General features: G+C 40.6%; 1 protein-coding gene across 2 annotated transcripts in view; it reads left to right on the forward strand.

The window, feature by feature from the left end:
* Positions 1-20,441, forward strand: part of Scfd2 (sec1 family domain containing 2) — a 319,157-nt gene that overhangs the window by 14,995 nt on the left and 283,721 nt on the right. The window lies entirely within an intron of this gene.

Here is a 20,441-nt window from a genome sequence, read left to right on the forward strand (position 1 = left end):
GCAATGTGAGTGGGATTGGAGTATATGATGTGAACTTCCCAAAGAATCAATAAAGAATTATGTAGTAGTAGTAGTTGTTGTTGTTTTTCTATTCTTTTTTCTTTGGGGCCCATCACTTAGCTCCCAGATAAATACACTGAAACTTATTAATGCCCAGCCTTAGCTTGGCTTGTTTCTAGCCAGGTATTCTTAACGTAAATTAACTTGTCTACCTTTTGCCTCTGGGTTTTTACCTTTCGCTATTCTATATCTCTTTCTTTCTTCCTTTCTTACTCTGTGGCTGGCTCCTGGTTTCATCCCCTCCTTCTATTTATTCTCTCTGTCTGGCAACCCCACCTATCCCTTTATCCTGTCTAGCTACTGGCTGTTTAGTATTTTTATTAGGCCAATCAGGTATTTAGACAGGCAATGTAATATAGCTTCATAGAGTTAAACAAATTCAACACAAAAGAATCCAACACATCTTTGCATCATTAAACAAATGTTCCACAGAATAAACAAATGAAACAAATCATCAACTAATATTCCAAAACAGAATTACGTTAAAAAAAAGAAATGGACATGAGGCAAGAGGGAATGTCTTTTTGCTCAGGCTTTTGTTCCCTAAAACTCACTCAGGTAAAACCCTGGGTCTTCTATTACTCTTCTCCCTTAACTCCTAGGACCCCTCAGACTGCTGTAACAGGAAAGGTCAGTGACTAGGGTTACTGTAAAGAAGAGCAATCCTTGGATCCCCACACACTGTGAGTCTCAAATTTTGTGGTAAAATATACTTCATTGTTTAAGCTAAATTGAATCACTGTTTTCAGGCAATCACAATCAAAGCCATGCTGGCACATTTTCTTTCCTTCCTTCCTTCCCTCCCTCCCTCCCTCCTTCCCTCCCTCCCTCTTTCCCTCCCTCCTTCCCTCTCCCCTCTCTCTTTGGTTTTTCAATACAGGGTTTCTCTGTATTGCTTTGGAGCCTGTCCTGGAACTTGCTCTGTAGGCCAGGGCAGGTTGGCCTCAAACGCACAGAGATCCACCTGTTTCTGTGTTATGAGTAGTTTTTCCAGCCAGCCTGATCCCACAGCCATGCCAGCCCCAAATAGCACACAGAGATGCTGTATTAGATATGATGCTGTTGGCCTGTTACTAGCATTTCTTATTGGCTAGCTCTGTCTTAAATATTAACTCATTTCTATTGATCTAAATGATTCCACATGGTCTTGGCTTACTGGAGAGAGGGTCTGGAGTTCTGCTCTCTCCGTCCTCCATGTTGAGTCTCCCCCCTACTTCTTCCTTTCTCCTCCTAGTCTCCTAGTCCTGCCTATCTTCCTTTCTTATTGGCCAACAGTGCTTTATTCATTAACCAATACGAGAAACATATTTGCAGAATGACATCTCCCATCATTTCTGCCTCCCAACTGCTGTGATTAAAGGCATGTGCTGCTGCCATCACCTCCAAGCTGGCACATTTTCTATACCTTATTTCACCTATAAAAAAGAGGATGTTGCATTTTAAACCAAAGGTGTGGTACCTGAGATTTTGCTGTGACTTAGCTCCACCTCCGAGTGCATACTTAGAATGTGTCCATTCACATGATCTTCGCCTTCATTGGCGCTCTTCTCCTTTGTGAGAGAATGTTACAGAACACGAGTTTAAGTGCCATCCCAAGATGAGAGTGTGACTCTAAATGTCAAAGATGGGTTGTTGAGGGGTCTGAGTAAAGCAGAAAGCTTTAGTGAGGGCGGTGCTGGAGAAAGGACAATAATGCAGGTGCTTTCTAGAAGACACAAATGCATACTGAGAAAATTGTAAGTAATAACTGGGAGAAAAATTGTTTCAGTCTTTTTGACGAATGAAGGAGTTAACATTGAATGATTTATCCATTAAGAAGGAATTGAAATAAACCCCAGTTTTCCTGGCATACACCATATGTTCGTCACAATAGCAACAACCACCACTACCTCTGACAGTTCTTCAGAAGCTTCTCAATGAGAGGAGTTAGGATAAAATGCAGAACAGATGGGCATTTGGCAACAAATGTGCCTGCAATGGAATAGTATTTAAAAAGCAAGTTTCTAAGTATGATATAAGCTTTTATAATCAAAATTTATTGCTAATACAGTTTTCATAATAGGCTGTTTGCAATTACAGCTATTGAAGTTTCTGCCAATGCAAATGAGAAATTGAGAACATAAATACATTACAGCATGGTGTGGCTGTCCCTGTCCACCCTTCCCTGAATTATATGAAATATTTTGGCATGAAGAAGGCTGAATCCTTTTTCTTATTGAAATGGATTTCTGTTCTTGGCCCCAAGCCCAACTCCTAATCTCTTAGACTTTCAACATCTTCAACCTTTCCCTGATTCTCCAACTGTATGTACTCTGATTGGTTCTGGCCTAGGGCTGCTGAATTTTCTGGCTACAGTGCTCATTTCTCCTGTTCTTTCTACACTCTTCCTTGTGAAAGCCAAGGACTTGCAGTGTATTCCAAGACTGAGCCACCTGGCTTCTTAGTTTCTCTTTTTCTCATTTCCTCTTCTGCTGCTCTCCATTGTGTTCTCTTTCTTACTAGTTTTTGCTTAGGTACTGCCTGCAGTGTTCTCCCTCAAGTCATTGGCTCCTACTGGTCTCTGCTCCTGGATCCTTCTCACACACCACACTTGCTCCAAGTTTTTCTTTCCTTTTCAGCAAGTCTATTCCTGCCGGGGTGTAGATGGAAATTTTATCAGAATCATAGACTCCACAATAAGTGTACAGAGATATAATATTAATTATAAATGCTCAGTCAAATGGCTCAGGCTTATTAGTATCTAACTCTTACATTTTAAATTAACTCATTGCTATTTTTTTACTTGCTGCCAGGTGGCTCATGACTTGTTATTTCATTTTGTATAGGTCCTGCTTCCTCTGTGTCTGGCTGATGACTCCTCTGACTCGGCCCTCCTTCCCAGCATTCTCTATGCCTTAAAAATCTTGCCTAGTTACTGGCCAATCAGCTTTTTATTAACAATTAGAGCAACACATTTTCACAATGTACAGAATTATTCCCCAGCCCTGTGCCACAGCCTGGGTTCAGGTCCTGAGATGGGAAGAGGTGTCAGCATGAAGAAATACATTGTCTGACCTGCAGATGAGTTTCACACAAGTAGCTGGCCCTGAATATCTACAGCTGTCTTTATTTATACATCAAAAACAAGCATGTTTTTTTCATACTAACAACATGTTTTTTTCCCATCCTCCAACGTTAAACTCTAGCAAAAACAAATATGTCAAATATAGTTTTTTCTAGTTACATCAAAAAATATATATATATATATATATATATATATATATATATATAATTTTACATATCAGTCCCAGTTCCCTCTCCCTCCATCCCTTTCTCCCTCTCTCCCTCCTTCCCTTCCTCCCTCCCTCCCTCCATCCATCCCTTTCTTCTTCCCTCCCTCCCTTTCTCCCTTTCTTTCTCCTTCTCTCCCTTCCTCCCTTCCTCCCTCTCTTCCTCTCTCCCTCCCTCTCTCCCTCCCTCCCATGTCCCCACTCCACAGGGAGGGTGATGCCTTCCAGGAGGGATCATCAAAATCTGTCAAGTCATTTGGAGTAGGGTCTAGGCCCTCCCCTCTATCTCTAGGCTAAGGGAGTATCCCTCCATGGGGAATGTGTTCCCAAAGTCCTTTCGTGCACCAGGGATACATCCTGGTTCCATTGTCCGAGGTCCCTTAGACTGCCCAGGCCTTCTAACTGAGACTCATATTCAGGGGGTCTGAGTCAGTACAATTCTGGTTTCCCAGCTATCAGTCTGGGGGGGTCCATGAGCGCCCCCTTGTTCAGGTTAGCTGTCTCTGTGGGTTTCTGTAGCCTAGTCTTGGCCCCTTTTCATATCATTCTTCCCTCTCTGCATCTGGATTCCAGGAGTTTGGATCAGCGTTTAACTGTGGGTGTCTGCTTCTGTTTCCATCAGCCTCTAGATGAGAGCTCTATGATGGCAGATAAGTTAGTTATCAATCTCATTATCAGGGAAGGGCATTTAAGGTAGCCTTTCCATTGTTACTCAGATTGTTAGTTAGGGTCATCCTTGTAGGCCTCAGGATATTTCTCTAAAGTCAATTTTCTCTTCAAATCTATAATGGCTCCCTCTATTATGGTACCTCCTTTTTTACTCTCGTCTATTTGTCCCCTGACTCAATCTTCCTGGTCCCATGTGTTCTCCTCTCCCGACCCCAACTTCCAATATGCTCAGGAATTCTTGTTCCTTTCCCCTTCTGTGAGGGATCTTGTATGAATCTCTTAGGTTCCTCCTTGTATCTTAGTTTCTCTGGTGGTGCGTATTGTAGGTTGGTGATCCTTTGCCCTATGTCTAAAATCTACATATGAGTACATACCATGTTCCTCTTTTTGTGACTGGGTTACCTCATTCACGATGGTTTCTTCAAGTCCCATCCGTTTGCCTTCGAATTTCAAGATGGTTTTTTTTTTCCTGCAGAGTAGTATTCCATTGTGTAGATGTACCACAGCTTCTCTATCCATTCTTCAGTTGAGGGGCATCTATGCTGCTTCCAGGTTCTTACTATTACAAATAATGCTGCTATGAACATAGTTGAACAGATTTCCTTGTTGCATGGATGTGGATCATTTGGGTATATACCTAAGAGTGGAATTGTTGGGTCCTGTGGTAGACATCAGAACACCTTTAAACCAAAAGGAACACTTAATCATTTTGCTGGCTTGGCCAAATATCCAGCCAGGCATACCCTGTCTATTCTAAACTAAAAGGTGACTGACTTAGGCATACATTTTCGAGAACAATGGTATCATTCAAACTTAACAAAGCATATTAACAGAAATAGGGGTGATCTGCATTGGATCCTGTCAGCACTGAAACAGAGCGGGTCCCTCGGTCTGAAGTGACAGCTCAAAAATTTAAGGGAAATTATTTTAAAAAATGGGCTTTGCAGGAATGATCACATATGTTCCATGCGTGATTGACAAAATGACAATAAGACCTCCAAGAGAATCATCCGTATTATAAGAGAGAAGAGAGCATGCTAGCTGCTCAGGCCCAGCAATATTTTCTGATGTCCTGAAGTCCACTGGTCTTTGTCGAGTGAGACTGTCCCTGTGGGTTTTGTCTCATCTAGAGACCAGTTGAACAAGCACTCGTCTGAAACTAGGATGCACAGCTCTCAAAAATTTTCCTGTTCACTGTAGCACTTCGCATTTGCCCTCTCATTTGCATTTTTTCCCTCAGCACTGCTCTTTCTATTCTAGTTGTGTATGCTCTATTTTTATCTCTTTCTCTGCTGCCGAGATAGAGAGGACTCTCTCTGGCAGACAGGTCCATGATAGTACAGATACTCGTCAGTTTTATTCACCACTTTGTCACATGCCTGGAATAATACCTGGCACTTGAGATACTGAATGGATAATCAACTGAGTGAATGCAAGGATGATGTTGGGTGCTCCTTTTGTACATCCAGAGCAGGATCTGGAGATGGGGTGGGTTACGGTCTTAGAGAAGGTTAAGCCAAACAATAACTCAGGCTTTCTTGATTATACTTGATGAATAGTTAAAAAAAATAGTCATTGCATTAACAAAATATTGTAAAAAGGAGGGCCAGAAAGACATGGAAAGAAATGGGAAAGAGAGATGGGAAAGGTGCTTGCCACCAAGGTTGACAACTTGAGTTAGACTCCATACAGTGGAAGTAGAGAATGGATTCCTGCAAGCTGAACTGTCTTCTGAACTCCACATGAGTGTTCTAGTACTCATACACACACACACACACACACACACACACACACACACACACACACACACAGTGACAATAAAAAATAAGGAATACAATCTAAATTAATAAGAGTAAATTACAGTGTACATATTAAATCACTACTGTGATTTTGAAGAATCAGGTACTTTGTATAATTGCATGCACTATACTTTCCTGTAACTGTCAGCACAGTATGATTGAATGAAACCTCACTGTATTTTGTGTGATGGCCTTGTGTCTCTATGTGATTTGCTTCATAAAACCCCTGAATGAGACTGTTGTTTTGATGCTGAGGGTTGACCTAATGTGTGCTGCATGCCTGGACTTGACCACTGAGCAGTGTGTGTGTGTGTGTGTGTGTGTGTGTGTGTGTGTGTGTTTCTTTTGCTTTGTTGGGTTTTTGTGTGCTTGCTTCTAACAACTACTCTTCCTCCAAATGTTACTTTGAAAGGAAAAAGAAGCAATCCATGTCAGAGTTTTGTTTTAAGATGTATTGTCACAATTTATTCAAAAGCAACTCACAGGGCAGGTATTATTCTTGTGTTTATTCTTAGAGAAGTTAAAGAAAAGACTCTGAGATCTTGGGGCTCAGGTACACTTTTAGAAAGCAAAAAGAAAGCAGAATTTGTGAATAATTTATGGATTTTCTCCAAAAAAAAAAAAAGAATAAAAGTGCCCTCTATGAAGTATTAAAATAATTGAAAATAACAGACCTATTATTGGATGCTTTTTGTGATGGAGAATTGCATTTAACATATACACTTTTCAGAATTCTGTTTGAATTACATGTTAAGCAGAAAGACTTGCAGGTAGATGCTCTTCTCTCTAATTGCTGACATACTGCCTCTTTGACATAAGGAATGCACATTCAACCCTCTAAACCTCTTCCATATTGAAGAATGTAGAATGGTTTGTGCTGTGTTGTGAGAAGACTGAACTCTAGGTCATTGTAGCCCTGGGATTCCTAATTTAAATAGAAACTATGGCTGCTTTAAACAAAGTCAGGAATGCTCTGCAGTTAGCTACAGTGGAAAAGAAATGGAAAGATTTATTGCAGTTGAATGATGAGTAAATGATTGCTATTCCTAATTGGGCTCTGTTCACTGCCAAGAAAGAAATAGGTATCAACTCTGAAACTCTAATTCTTGGGGAGTTAACCACTTGCAGGCTGTATTGGGTTCTGTTTAAATTTCAAGCTGTAGAGATGGCAGTTACTCAGCAGAATGCCCACATTGTCCTTCTGCTGCTGTCTTTACAGGGCTTTCTTGTCGCACTTGCTGGCATTCTTGCTAGAGGGTCTTTTCTTGTATTGTAGTTATAGAGTTAATATAAAAATGGGTATATATGAGAGAGACATTTGTGGTTGAGTACAGCGACCCAAACACTGTTTGGATCTTCTGGAGCTGGAAGTACTGGTGATTTCTGGATGAGCAGCAAATGCTCTTAATTAGAGCGCCACCTGGCCAGCCCTGAGGGTTTTGTTTTTGAAAGTGCATATGAGAGTAGATACAGATTCTTAAACTAATTCTTTCAGTTACTGAGCATACATGAGAGACTGTGTGTATGGCTATGAGATTGGGGTTTTTGTTTGGCTTTGGATGTGCTTTTTCCCCTTCTGTTCTTGAGCAGTTTCTGTGGAGTTCTTGTCTTCTAAAGCATAGTATTTTTCAACTAAACCTTTATGACTTCACCAAATTGTAATGTTTTTTGTGTTTTTGAGACAAAGTCTTTCTGTAGCCCTGCTGTCCTGGAACTCACTACATAGACCAGGCTGGCCTTGAACTCAAGTCACAGAGATCCCTCTGCCTCTGCCTCCTGGGAGCTGAGGTTAAAGGCATGTGCCACCAAACCTGGCGTGGCCAATGTATTTTTAATCTGTCATTAAAGAAGATATCAGAAAATGGAAAGATTTCCCATGCTCTTGGATAGGTAGGATCAATATAGTAAAAACAACAATCTTACTAAAAGTAATCTACAGATTCAGTACAATTCCCATCAAAATCCCAGCATAATTCTTCACAGACCTTGAAAGAACAATACTTTAAATGGAAAACCCAAAAAATCCAGGATAGCTAAAACCATCCTGTACAATAAAAATCATCGGGGGGTGGGGTATCACCATCTCTGACTTTAAGCTCTACTATAGAGCTATAGTAATGAAAACAGGTGGACCAGTGGAATCGAATTGAAGACCTTTATGTCAACCCACACACATATGAATACCTAATTTTTGACAAAGAAGCTAAAAATGTAAAATGGAACTACAACAACAACAACAAAAGCATATTCAACAAACAGTGCTGGTATAACTGGCTGTCAACATGTAGAAGAATGAAAATAGATCCACATTTGTCACCATGCACAAAACTCAAGTCCAAATTGTTCTATCATAATGATGGTTTTCTTCTCTGTGAAGAAAGAAGAGGAAATGACCTCTAGGATCCTAGTCTCAAGAAGAGTGCCTGGTACATAGTATACACTCAGAAATTAGTTGAATAAATAAAGCCTGAAATAAGAACATTCAAAAGGAAGACATGAATACTCACTATACCATAATAGGATTATACATACAGACCAGGAAGCACATTTATCCTATTGTGTCAAGTCTGAGGTCAGTGCCCTGGGAAGATCTCCCAGTGGCCCTCCTCTCCTTTGGGTAAACAGTTAATGTTGGAGTTTGAGCAAGTCTGTGGATCTGCTCTGTCCTTACTGTTTGAGTTCTCTCCATCTTCTCCCTGTCTTTCCTCCCACATGCTCATGCTGTTGACTGTAAATGTGATTAATGCCTTTCAGGGTCTCAGTGCACTAGTCCACCCCCTGTGGCCTTCCCACACAGTGCTTCTTTGTACCTCCTTTATATTTGTTTCTGTTTTCTTTTCTTTTTTTTAAAATTTATTTTATATAACAACGTCCATTTAAATGAAAACAAACATTTATAGACAATATTTGGGAATTTGGGCGTTGTTCTTTCCAAACAACTTCCTGCTGGTAAGGGGCGCTGTCATGGGGGATTCTAAGAAGATGCAGAAATCATGGCTGTAGTCTGTAAGGCTGCTTTGTCCAGCTGTTTTGAATGTAGGATCACCTCGTACTCTGTTTCAGGCAGTCTGGCTTGATCAAACCACATTAGTCTGGAAGAAATCCACAGATTTTCATTTTCTGTGGAAACAAAAATAGAAATCCTTTTCCCCAGTAACTTGTCCTTCAACTTAAATTTTGGAGCCAAAGCATTTTTTTTTTTAAATTTAATTTATTATTTTACATGTTGATCCCAATTCCCTCTCCCCTCCCTTCCTCCCTTCCTCCTTCCCTCCCTTCTTCTCTCCCTCCCTCTTTCCCTCCCTCCCTCCCTTTTACCATCTCTGCCCTCTCACATGCACTCTAACCACCCTTCCCTCCCATCCCCCCACCCCAATTCCATATGTAGGGGAATGCCATCCAGTTGGGGTATGTAGATCTGACAGGTCATGTGAAGTAGGGACTAGGGCTTCTCTCCTGTCTCTAGATTAAGGCAGTTATCCCTCCATGGGGGATGTGTTCGCAAAGTCCTTTTGTGCACCAGGGATACATCCTGGCTCCACTGTCTGAGGTCCCTTAGATTGCTCAGTCCTTCTGGCTAAGACCCATATTCAGGGGGGCCTGAGTCAGTCTCATACTGGCTTCCCAGCTATCAGCCTAGGGGCCCATTAGCTCCTCCTTGTTCAGGTAAGCTGTCTGTATGTGTTTCTGCCGCATGGTCTTGTCCTCTCCATCTGCATTTGGGTTCTAGTTCGACTCAGTGTTTATGTATGGGTGTTTGCTCCTGTTTCCAACTGGCATTAGTTGAGGGCTCCATGGATAAGTTAGTTGTTGATCTCACTCTCCGGGAAGGGCATTTATGATAGCCTTTCCATGGAAGCTGAGATTGTTAGTTGGCAGCAGTCTTGTAGTTCTCTAGACCTTTTTTTGTGTTCAATTTTATCTTCAAACCAATATTGGCTCCCTCTTTTATGTTCTCTCTCTCTCTCTCTCTCTCTCTCTCTCTCTCTCTCTCTCTCTCTCTCTCTCTCTCTCTCCTGTCTTCTATTCCTAACCAGGCTGAATCTTCCTGGTCGCACATGTTTTCCTTTCCTCCCCCTCGTTTTCTCCTACTTCTCTCTCCATTCGCTGCCCTCCCACTTCCCCTGAGGTCTGGGGGACTTGTCCCTTCCCAGTTCTGTGAGGGACTTTATATGAATCTCTTAGAATACGCCTTGTATCCTAGTTCCTCTGGTGGTGTGAATTATAGGCTGGTGATCCTTTGATCTAGGTCTAAAATCCATATATGATTGAGTACATACTATGTTCCTCTTTTTGTGACTGGGTTACCTCATTCAGGATGGTTTCTTCAAGTGCCATCCACTTGCCTGCGAATTTCAAGATACCATTATTTTTTTCTGCAGAGTAGTATTCCATTGTGTAGATGTGCCACATCTTCATTAACCATTCTTCAATTGAGGGGCATCTAGATTGCTTCCAGGTTCTTGCTATTACAAATAGTGCTGCTATGAACATAGTTGAACAGATGTCTGTGTTGCATGGATGTGAATCCTTTGGGTATATGCCTAAGAGGGGGTCCTGTGGTAAACTAATTCCCATTTTCCTGAGGAACCACTGTACTGATCTCCAAAATGGCTGTATGAGTTTGCACTCCCACCAGCAGTGGAGGAGTGTTCCCCTTTCTCCACATCTTCTCCAGCATAAGTGTTTCTACTTTTATCTGTTCATTGGTGTTTCTAATTTTAGCCATTCTGGCAGGAGTAAGATGGTATCTCAAAGTTGTTTTGATTTGCATTTCCCTGATAGATAAGGCTGTGGAGCACTTTCTTAAGTGCCTTTCAGCCTTTTGATTTCCTCTATTGAGAATTCTTTCTTCAGTTCTGTACCCCATTTTTAAATAGGGTTATTTGGTGTTTTGTTGACTAGTTTCTTGAGTTCTTTGTATATTTTGAAGATCAGCCCTTTGTCAGATATAGGATTGGTGAAAATCTTTTCCCAGTCTGTGGGCTGCCGTTTTGTCTTGTCCACTGTGTCTTTTGCCTTACAGAAGCTTCTAAGTTTGAAGAGGTCCCATTTATTAATTGTTTCTCTCAGTGTCTGTGCCCCTGGAGTTATGTTCAGGAAGCGGTCTCCTATACCAATTTGTTCAAGGGTACCTCCTACTTTCTCTTCTAAGAGGTTCAATGTGGCTGGATTGATGTTGAGGTCTTTGATCCATTTGGACTTGAGTTTTGTGCATGGCGACAGACATGGGTCTATCTGCAGTCTTCTACACACCCTCATCCAATTGTGCCAGCACCATTTGTTGAAGATGCTTTCCTTACCCCATTGTATAATTTTAGCTGTTTTGTCGAAAATCAGGTGTTCATAGCTGTGTGGGTTAATATCAGGATTTTCAATTCGATTCCATTGGTCTACCTGTCTATTTTTGTGCCAATACCAGGCTGTTTTCAGAACTATAGCTCTTTGGTAGAGCTTAAAGTCAGGAATGGTGATGCCTCCTGAAGTTCTTTTATTGTATAGGGTTATTTTGACTATCCTGGGTCTTTTGTTTTTCCATAAAAAGTTGATTATTATCCTTTCAAGGTCGGTGAAGAATTGTGGTGGGATTTTAATGGGGATTGCATTGAATCTGTATATTGCTTTTGGTAAGATTGCCATTTTTACTATGTTTATCCTACCTATCCAAGAGCATGGGAGATCTTTCCATTTTCTGGTATTTTCTTTAATTTCTTTCTTTAGAGCCACAAAGTTCTTATTATATAGGTCTTTTACTGTAGGGCTGGATTTGTAGATACATATTGGGAAAATCTGGTTTTGTCATTAAATATCATGTTCTCTCCATCTATAGTGATTGAGAGTTTTGCTGGATATAGTAGCCTAGGCTGGCATCCATGTTCTCTTAATACTTTTAGAACATCTATCTAGGACCTTCTGGCCTTGAGGGTTTCTATGGAGAAGTCAGGTGTAATTTTGATAGGTCTGCCTTTATATGTTACTTGTCCTTTTTCCTTCGCTGCTCTTAATATTCTTTCTTTATTCTGTATGCTAGGTGTTTTGATTATTATATGTCGAGGGGTCTTTTTTCTTTGGTCCAGCCTATTTGGGGTTCGGTATGCTTCTTGTACTTTCATGGGCATGTCCTTCTTCAGATTTGGAAAGTTTTTCTTGATTATTTTGTTGAATATGTTTTTGGAACCTTTGAGTTGGGCTTCCTCACCTTCCTCTATGCATATTATTCTTAGGTTTGGCCTTTTCATGGTGTCCCACGTTTCCTGGATGTTTTGTGTTAAGGATTTGTTGAATTTATGATTTTCTTTGGTCGATGAATCTATTTATTCTAGTTTATCTTCTGCGCCTGAGATTTTCTCTTCCATCTCTTGAATTCTGTTGGTTATGCTTGTGTCTGTATTTGCCGATTTTTTTGCACAGCTTTTCTATTTCCAGCATTCCTTCAGTTTGTGTTGCCTTTATTTTCTCAATTTTAGTTTTCAAGTCTTGAACTGTTTCCTTCACCTGCTTAATTGTTTTTTCTTGGCTTTCTGTACTTTCCTTAAGGAATTTGTTCATTTCCTTTACTTTTATGTTTGTTTTTTTCCTCCATTTCTTTAAGGGATATTCTCACATCTTCTTTGAGGGCCTCTATCATTTTTATGATGGTAATTTTTAAGTCGTTTCCTTCTGCTTCCTCTGCTTTGTTGTTGTGTTCCATTCTAGTTGGTGTAGATTCCCTAGATTCTGGTGGTGTCATGCTTGTCTTTCTGTTGTTAGGTGTTCCCTTGTATTGCCTTCTTCCCATAGCTTCTTCCAGTAGGTGTTGGTGGGGTCTCCCCCTCTCTCTATGGTACTTCCTGGTGGGCTTATGTGGTTCTGAGATTCAATATCTGTAGCTCTGTGTGGTCTAAGCTCTCTAGGAGGTTTCTCCGCAGACAGGGTTGGGGTCAAGGATGAGGATCCAGTAGAAGATGCCAGCAGGTACTCACAGTGGTCCTGCAGAGATAGGCGGATCTCTGGGAGGGGCCTGGGACTCCAGCAGAGGACTGGAGGTGGGGTCAGAGACCAAGCAGGTGGAAATTACGGGTGGTCCTGCATGGATAGTCAGGTCTCCTTTGTTCAGAGTTGCTCCGAGAAGTAGGGTGGACTGTTGGCTCCAACCTCTGTCCCAGTGCTCAACCAGAGAAGTAGGATCGTGGGTAGGGTAGGGCACAGGGTATGGGGGTAGGCTGGTGGTGGGGATGGGTGGGGTTGTATCAGAGCTCCAAGGGTGCTCTTGATGCACCCAGAGACAGGAGCAGCAGGATCAGGGGCCAACCCAGGGAGTTCGGGTGGGGGAGGAGGGGGAAAGAGGTTATAGGGTACAGGCAGCCCTGATTGGGCCCAGACTCACCTCTGGCCAATAGCTGGCGGAAGAGGACAAGGTAGTTGGATCTCACTGGAAACTGGAACTCTCCAACTGAGGCCTCTTTCTTTAGCCTTGCTTCTGTTTTCTGTATTAGTTTAGACTTGTTTGTTTGCTTATTTATTTATTTATTTATTTATTTATTTATTTATTGTGGCAGGGTCTCTTTATGTAGATCAGGCAGGCATGGAACTCACACCTCCTTGCCTCCAGAATGTTGGGGTTAAAGGCAGATGTGATCATACTGGATGACTTCATCACTAGCTTATTGTTTTCTTTTCCTCTGACTAGACTTTAAATATTTGTGAGAGAATCTCTGTGCCCAAACTTTTCATTCTTGTATGCCTTCAAACTGTAATGCAGACTATGACCGCCTATGGGCCCAGGATAGTGACATTCAGTTAAAGCCAGAGTGCTCTGTTCTCTCTATATATAGATGAATTTGGCTAGGGGTCTAGGAGGAAAACCATTTATCTGAACCTAGAACATTATATTGTAGATTCTTTATAAATATTGAAGCGAGGCCTAGTGATGGTATCCTCTACTCCCAGGTTACTTATGAGGCTGAGTTAAGAGGACTGAAAATTTGAAGACCTACCTAGGTTACCGGGTAAATTCAGAGCTAGTCTAGGAAGCTTAGTGAGACACTTTCTCAAAATAAAAAGTCAAAAGAGGCATAGGGATGTGTCTCAGTGACAGAGGGCAGCTTCTAACTTAGTCCTCAGGTCCAATTGACATTGTAAATTTCAAGTGATCTTTCATCAATGCAATCAGTTGTTAAAGACCCTCTGTTGCCCTTAGAAGAAGTCAGCTATCTCTGACTTGAGTCACCAGGCCTGGAGTGACTTGATATTTGTGTAGGGAGGGGTCAGAATGGATCAGTTGGCTGTATCCACACTTCTTTCATCTCATCGAAAGGATTTCTCAGGGCCCTTGCCCCAGCTATGCTAGCTCAATCTCTTCTAATTGCAATTTATTTGGCTGTTTCCCTCATGCAAAGGTCAGTTCCTGGACCACATCCTCAGCTTCCTTCTGCCAATTACCCCTTACTTAGACCACTGTTTTTTTCTCTGCTAGCTCTTGTTTATGTCACCTGAAGGAACATGTGCTCTTCTGGTTTCTCTGTTAGATCTAACTCCAGAGGCCAGAGTGTTCGCTCCATGAACTGTCAGCCTCAGGAAGTGCTGAGATTTTGAAAGAATGATGAAGGAAAGGTTGGTTTCCAGTTTCAAGGTCTACTTCACGTCTCCTATATTGTAATTCTTTCATTTTTATTGAGATGAAGGTTGAAGGGTATGTTTCTTAAAGCTGAATTGTTTAATATAGTAGTCAAGAGGAAAGATGACTACTGAAGCCTGAATTATTTATTTAGCTCATAAAGCTCACACAGATGGAAGCCATTACTCCTCCAAGTAACAAACTATGTCGCAGCTTGCTCTATTTAAGACTAGTTAAAATGTTGGTTCCGTTTATCAGTGCTGTTGTTGTTATTGTGTTTCTGTTGAAACACTGAGACTGGTGACACAGATCCTGTGAGTAAGTTTAGTTTCCTGAACACCGTGAAGAAACCATTTCCCCAAGTGTAGTCATAAGATGACAGTGTGCATTCATAGTTCAGTCTCAGCCTCTTAATCACATGCCTTCTACTTGACTGAGTAGTATTATGACTCAACATTCAAGCAACTTTTAAAAATTGATGCTGCCGTCTTTGGATTTTATTTGGTGGTGATTATTTCCTGTTTATTTCTAGTATACTGAATCTGACATTTCGTACTTGCCAAACCAACTCAACTTCTGAAATTCCATTAAGAGCTGAGTAATTATGGTGAATAAAGAGCCAGGAATGAATGGAAAGGAACATATCTTCATGCAAGAAGTCCTTTGAAAGATTTTGAGATTGTATCTGTATGTAGCAGGTTGTGATTGTTAATGTGTAGTCTGCCAATGTGGTCATCTGTCAAAATAGTGTTAGTTTTAGGGATACAAGATAGCTTATACAAAACACACATTTGTATGTATTTGACATTTTACATAGTTACTCATAATATATAAGCTAATTACATTTCATAGCAACACAATGGATCTTTTCATAAGACAAACATCTATTTTATCTTATACTTCAAAGAATGAATTGTAACAAAATTGTATTTCAGTAACCACTGAATGAATTAAATGAATTAAAACTTACATTTTGAAAATATGACTTGAAAAGCAGAGGAGATGGTAGAAAAGAGCTTAATTCCTATTCTACAAGTTGTTGGGCTATCTTTTTGTTAATTCTTTCTGTATCTGTCACTAGATTTGTGAAAGGGAAAAATACTTTTAATAAAAGAAATAATTGCATGGTCCAGTCACTCATTACTTTGGAGAGTAAATCAAATTAACATGTGACTCTGGAGGACCAAAATGTGGAGGAGATTTACAGATGTATCCTCAGATACTGGCATTCTAGCTTCTCCTCCTCCTCCTTCTTCTTTTTTCTCCTCCTCTTCCTTCTTCTTCTTTTCCTTTTTCTCTGTCTTCTCAGAATTATATACAATTAAGCTTAATATATGGAGTTTACAGGGATTCAAATAGCAATGTATTGACAATATAATGGACAAACTAACCCTTTTTCCCTGTTTTTTAAGCTTGAGGACAGTTTCATTAGACTTGAAAAGGAAAACGACAAGCTGTCAATCTTAGTAGCTGCTCAGAGGGGGAAGTTGGCAGTCAGGAAGAGGCAGGAAAGCCATGGCATTTGAGTCAGGGGCATGGAAGTCAGCCTCCTGACAGAAAAGCAGCCACATGGTGGGGAGGGCATATTTTGAGAAAGAGTGAGAAATCCCACAGTACCCAAAAAGGCACAACCAGGCTCTGGGCAGCATCCAAAAGGAAGAGACAGGACAGAAGAAAAAGGAAAAGTTATGCCTTTTGAGGTAGGGTTCAGAGAGGCAGGCAGACCCAACAGAATCTTACGGTGGCTTGGAGGGACTCCAGTAGTCTTTGTAAAGAATCTGCTTCTTCAGTTATGAAATGGGTTATGATACCTTGGAGAATGGTTATCAACGAGGTAGTCATATTGCCTGTGACAATAAATGAAAATAACATTATACCTCATAGAAATATAACATCTCAGGGAGCGCAAGTGAATTATTCAGAGGCATAGACAGCTCATTGGTACTTGGAGTTTTAGACTTGCATTCTAATGTTTCTTAAGCTATTTTTATTATGGAGATCAAAGATATGGTATATACAGGATGTTGCCCAGTAGTAGAGTCCAGCCTTGCCTTCTAAGGTCAGAGGTTCCAATCCTCATCGCTTAAAAATAATTACTAAAAACAAGATGTTAGATAAGTGGTTTCACTTTGTCAGTTTTAGGAATCAGAAAATAGCTAAAGGATATCTTTCCCATTTTTTCTAAGGATATAGTGAACATAAAGTAAGAACAGGATTAGAAATGATCTTTCTAGGCAACTTAGACTATATTTTGTCTTCTCATTTAAAAAATTATATATATATATACATATATATATATATATGAAAATTTGAAAATTCAGAATGTTAAAAAATATTTCTCTGTATATTCATTTTTGAGGGAACAGTGCATATATCCATGGCATGCATGCAGAGATCAGAGGACAACACTAAGGGTGGGTCCTTACTTTCTACCATGTGTTTGTCACTGTGTATATTGGGCTAGCTGACTCACAATCTTCTGTGGATTCTTTTGTCTCTACCTCCCACCTTGCCATAGGAACACTGAACACTGGGGGTGAGGGGATATATATATATCCCATTCCTTTCACAGATTCAGATTTTGTGGCAGATATTTACCCCTGGATCAATCTCCCCATCCTTAGAAAGTTGGTCTTTTTTTTTGGGGGGGGGATCATTTACACAGTAAAGTTGAAGTGGAAAATAATTAACATTGTGAAACAACATGACTGTTAGTGACTAATGATGGCAACAAGGGGAAAATATATTATAGAAAACAAAACAAATCAAAAGAATATAACATCTTGAGGCAGTTCTATCATCTTTCTATGTTTATGTAGCAATAGGAAGAAGAGAGTGTGAGAAGAGAGGGATGGAATTCAATTGCCTTTTAATCAAGGGATTTATTAGCCAGCAGACAGGCAGCACGGCATAGTGATGGGGTCTGTGGCAGGGAAACTCTGGGATCTCTGAGTAGGGGGATGGTTTATGTGTGACACGTATGTGACAGTAGTCAGGCTGCCTCCTGGATGGTGGTGGGGCATTTGGATGTGTTCTTGTCTTGCTCCCAGCCCTCGTTGTTTAGGGCCTAGTTACTTAGAGGGCCTGTGCTTTCTAACATGTCAGTCTACTTCACTATGTATTCTTGTGTTCTATCCTGTATGAGGCCCATGTGTCAATTTAAAGTGAGAATAGTGGATATTAAGGAAATTAAGAATTGGAATAAAACCCAACATAAACTGTTGAGAATAACAAGCATTCTTCCTAGTTGATACTCTTTGATCATTTGCTCACCGGGCTTGTAAGTTTGCTACCTGAACATGATCTCCACTTTTGCCATTTCAGGCTGAGTGTACTTTAGGTGGTTACTTGGTTTCTCTGAGGCTCTTTAGATTGAGTTAGTAGTCATGGCATAGAGCCTGAGAAAAGGATCAAAGCGATATGCTTCATGCATTCTAAAGTGCTTTGAAAATAAAACACTATGATAGTATCTGAAAATACACTTTAAAACTATAAAACTATGTTTTATTTCTCTTTCAAAAATACTTGAATTAAAAAAGAGTTAAGTTTTAAATTGTGTGTGTGTGTGTGTGTGTGTGCGCGTGCGTGCGTGCGCATGTTTGTAGGGGGTACCCAACGAGGCTTAAAGGGACCTAAAGTTACAGTTGTGAGCTGCCATATAAGTGCTGGAACTGAACTTGGGTCCTCTGTAAGAGCAATAAGTGTTCTTAACTGATGAACCATCTCTCCAGCTCCTGAAATCTTATGTAGTAATGGGGGGTAAAAGCTGTTCCAGGCTAGAGTTATTAAAAAAGATGTTGGTCAGCTATTTCTGCCCTTAAGAAAAAAGACTGAGCAAGATTAAGTAGGTTTAAAATAGGACACAAAGGGCTTTGATTTGGTGTAAATAAGACTTACTAGCAATGTGCTTTATTTGAGGTTGTAGTAGCATATCTCAACAGGACATTCTATGGGAATGTGGCAGTGGAGGTCTGGCTCATAAAGTTCTAGAAGGGAATAAAAACTCTGTTGAGAACTACACTAGAGATCATTTGTGTTACTTTCTGGCAAGTTAGCTAGCAATATGCTGTTATTGTCCTGAAAAATCTGAGTGAGGTTGAGTTAAAGACTAATGAACGCATTTGTTTTTGGGAGAATCTTTTAAGACAACCTAATGACCAGGACATGTCATGGTTACTGTTCACTGTTGTTAGTTCTACATCTAGAGACAGCAGGTGAACACTATGCAGCTGTTTGATGAAAGGAACTTTTGTGAGTTTAAAGTTCTTTAGAAGGCTGGTGCAGAGAAAGCAGCTATAAAAATTGTTAAAGACTCTTGCCAATGACCATAGTCTTACTTAGGGGTTCAATTGCTGTGAAGAGACACCATGACCATGACAACTCTTATAAAGGAAAACATTTAATTGGGGTGGCTTACAGTTCATAGGTTTAGTTGATTATCATAATGGTGGGTGGGACATGGTGATGTGCAAGCAGACATCTTGATCCATAGGCAACAGGAAGTTAACTGAGACACTGGGCATAGCTAGAGCATAAGAGACCTCAAAGCCCACTCCCAGAGTGACACACTTCCTCCAAAAAAAGTCACACCTCCTAATAATGCCACTCCCTATGAGATTATGGGGTCCAATAACTTTCAAATTAATGCATCCCACTCCCTGGCCTCCATAAGCTTATAGCTGTCATAATAAAAAATGCATTTAGTAAAATTCTCCATAGTCTATCACAGTCTCAAAAATGTTTCAAATCCAAAATTCAAAGTCTCTTGTGATATTCATTCAATCCCTTAACTGTAATCCCATATAAAATAAAAATAAAAAAAGCAGATTACATACTTCCAACATATAATGGCACAGAATATACATTACCTTTTCAAAACAGGGAAGGGAGTGTAGTAAGGACATACTGGACCAAAACAAGACTAAAAACCAGCTGGGAAAATGCCAAACTATGTATCTCCATGTCTGATGAAAATGCTCTTTAGCTCTCCAGTCCCTTTCAGCTTTGTTTACTAAAACACACTTGTTTTTCTTGGTCTGGTTTCACTCCCTCTTAGGAGCTTTCCTTGGTAAGTATCCCATGACTCTGACATCTCCAACATCTTGGGGTCTCCAAGGTAATCCAGGATTCACCTTCATAGCTTCACTCAATGACCCCTCTACGCTTCTCAGGAACACCTCTGACACATGCCTGGCCTTAGTTGTGGAGGGAGAGTCATAACTTCTTTCTTCTATCCTTGACTCTAAACCAGAACCACATGGCCTAAGTTGCCAAGTTCTACTGCTTTCTAGGACTGGAACATGGTCCCCTGTTACAAGCAGTTTTCCCACCAGCCAGGTCCCACAGGTGTGTCAGCTCTAAATAATAAACAGAGATGACGTATTAGAAATAAAGCTGTCTCTGGAGTGCTGGGATTAAAATCATGTACCACCACAACCATCTCTAAGCTTTTCTTTAATTCCTTTTCACAAGTTGAAAACTTACCTAGGTGGGATCTTGCCCTGAGTCACTACTCCCTTTATTTTTTTTTTATTTAATTTTATATAACAAAGTCCAATTAAATGAAAACAAACATTTATACACAATATTTGGGAATTTGGGCGTCATTCTTTCCAAACTACTTCCTGCTGGTAAGGGGCGCTGTCTTGGGGGATTCGAAGAAGATTCAGATATCCTAGCTGTAGTCTGTAGGGCTGTTTTGTCCAGCTGTTTGGAATGTAGGATCAGCTTGTACTCTGTTTCAGGCGGTCTAGTGTGATCAAACCACATTAGTCTGTAAGGAATCCACATCTTTTCATTTTCTGTGGAAACAAAAATAGAAATACTTTTCCCCAGTAACTTGTTCTTCAACTTAACTTTTGGAGTCAAAGCGTTTTTTTTTTTTTTTTAATTTATTATTTTACATGTCGATCCCAGTTCCCTCTCCCTCCCTCCCTCCCTCCCCTCCAGCCTTCCCTCCCTCTTTCCCTCCCTTTTGCCCTCTCTGCCCTCTCCCATGCACTTTAAACACCCTCCCCTCCCAACCCCCCACCACAATACCATATGTAG

Source organism: Phodopus roborovskii, unplaced genomic scaffold (assembly GCF_943737965.1).
Source record: "Phodopus roborovskii unplaced genomic scaffold, PHOROB, whole genome shotgun sequence".
Taxonomy (NCBI): domain Eukaryota; kingdom Metazoa; phylum Chordata; class Mammalia; order Rodentia; family Cricetidae; genus Phodopus; species Phodopus roborovskii.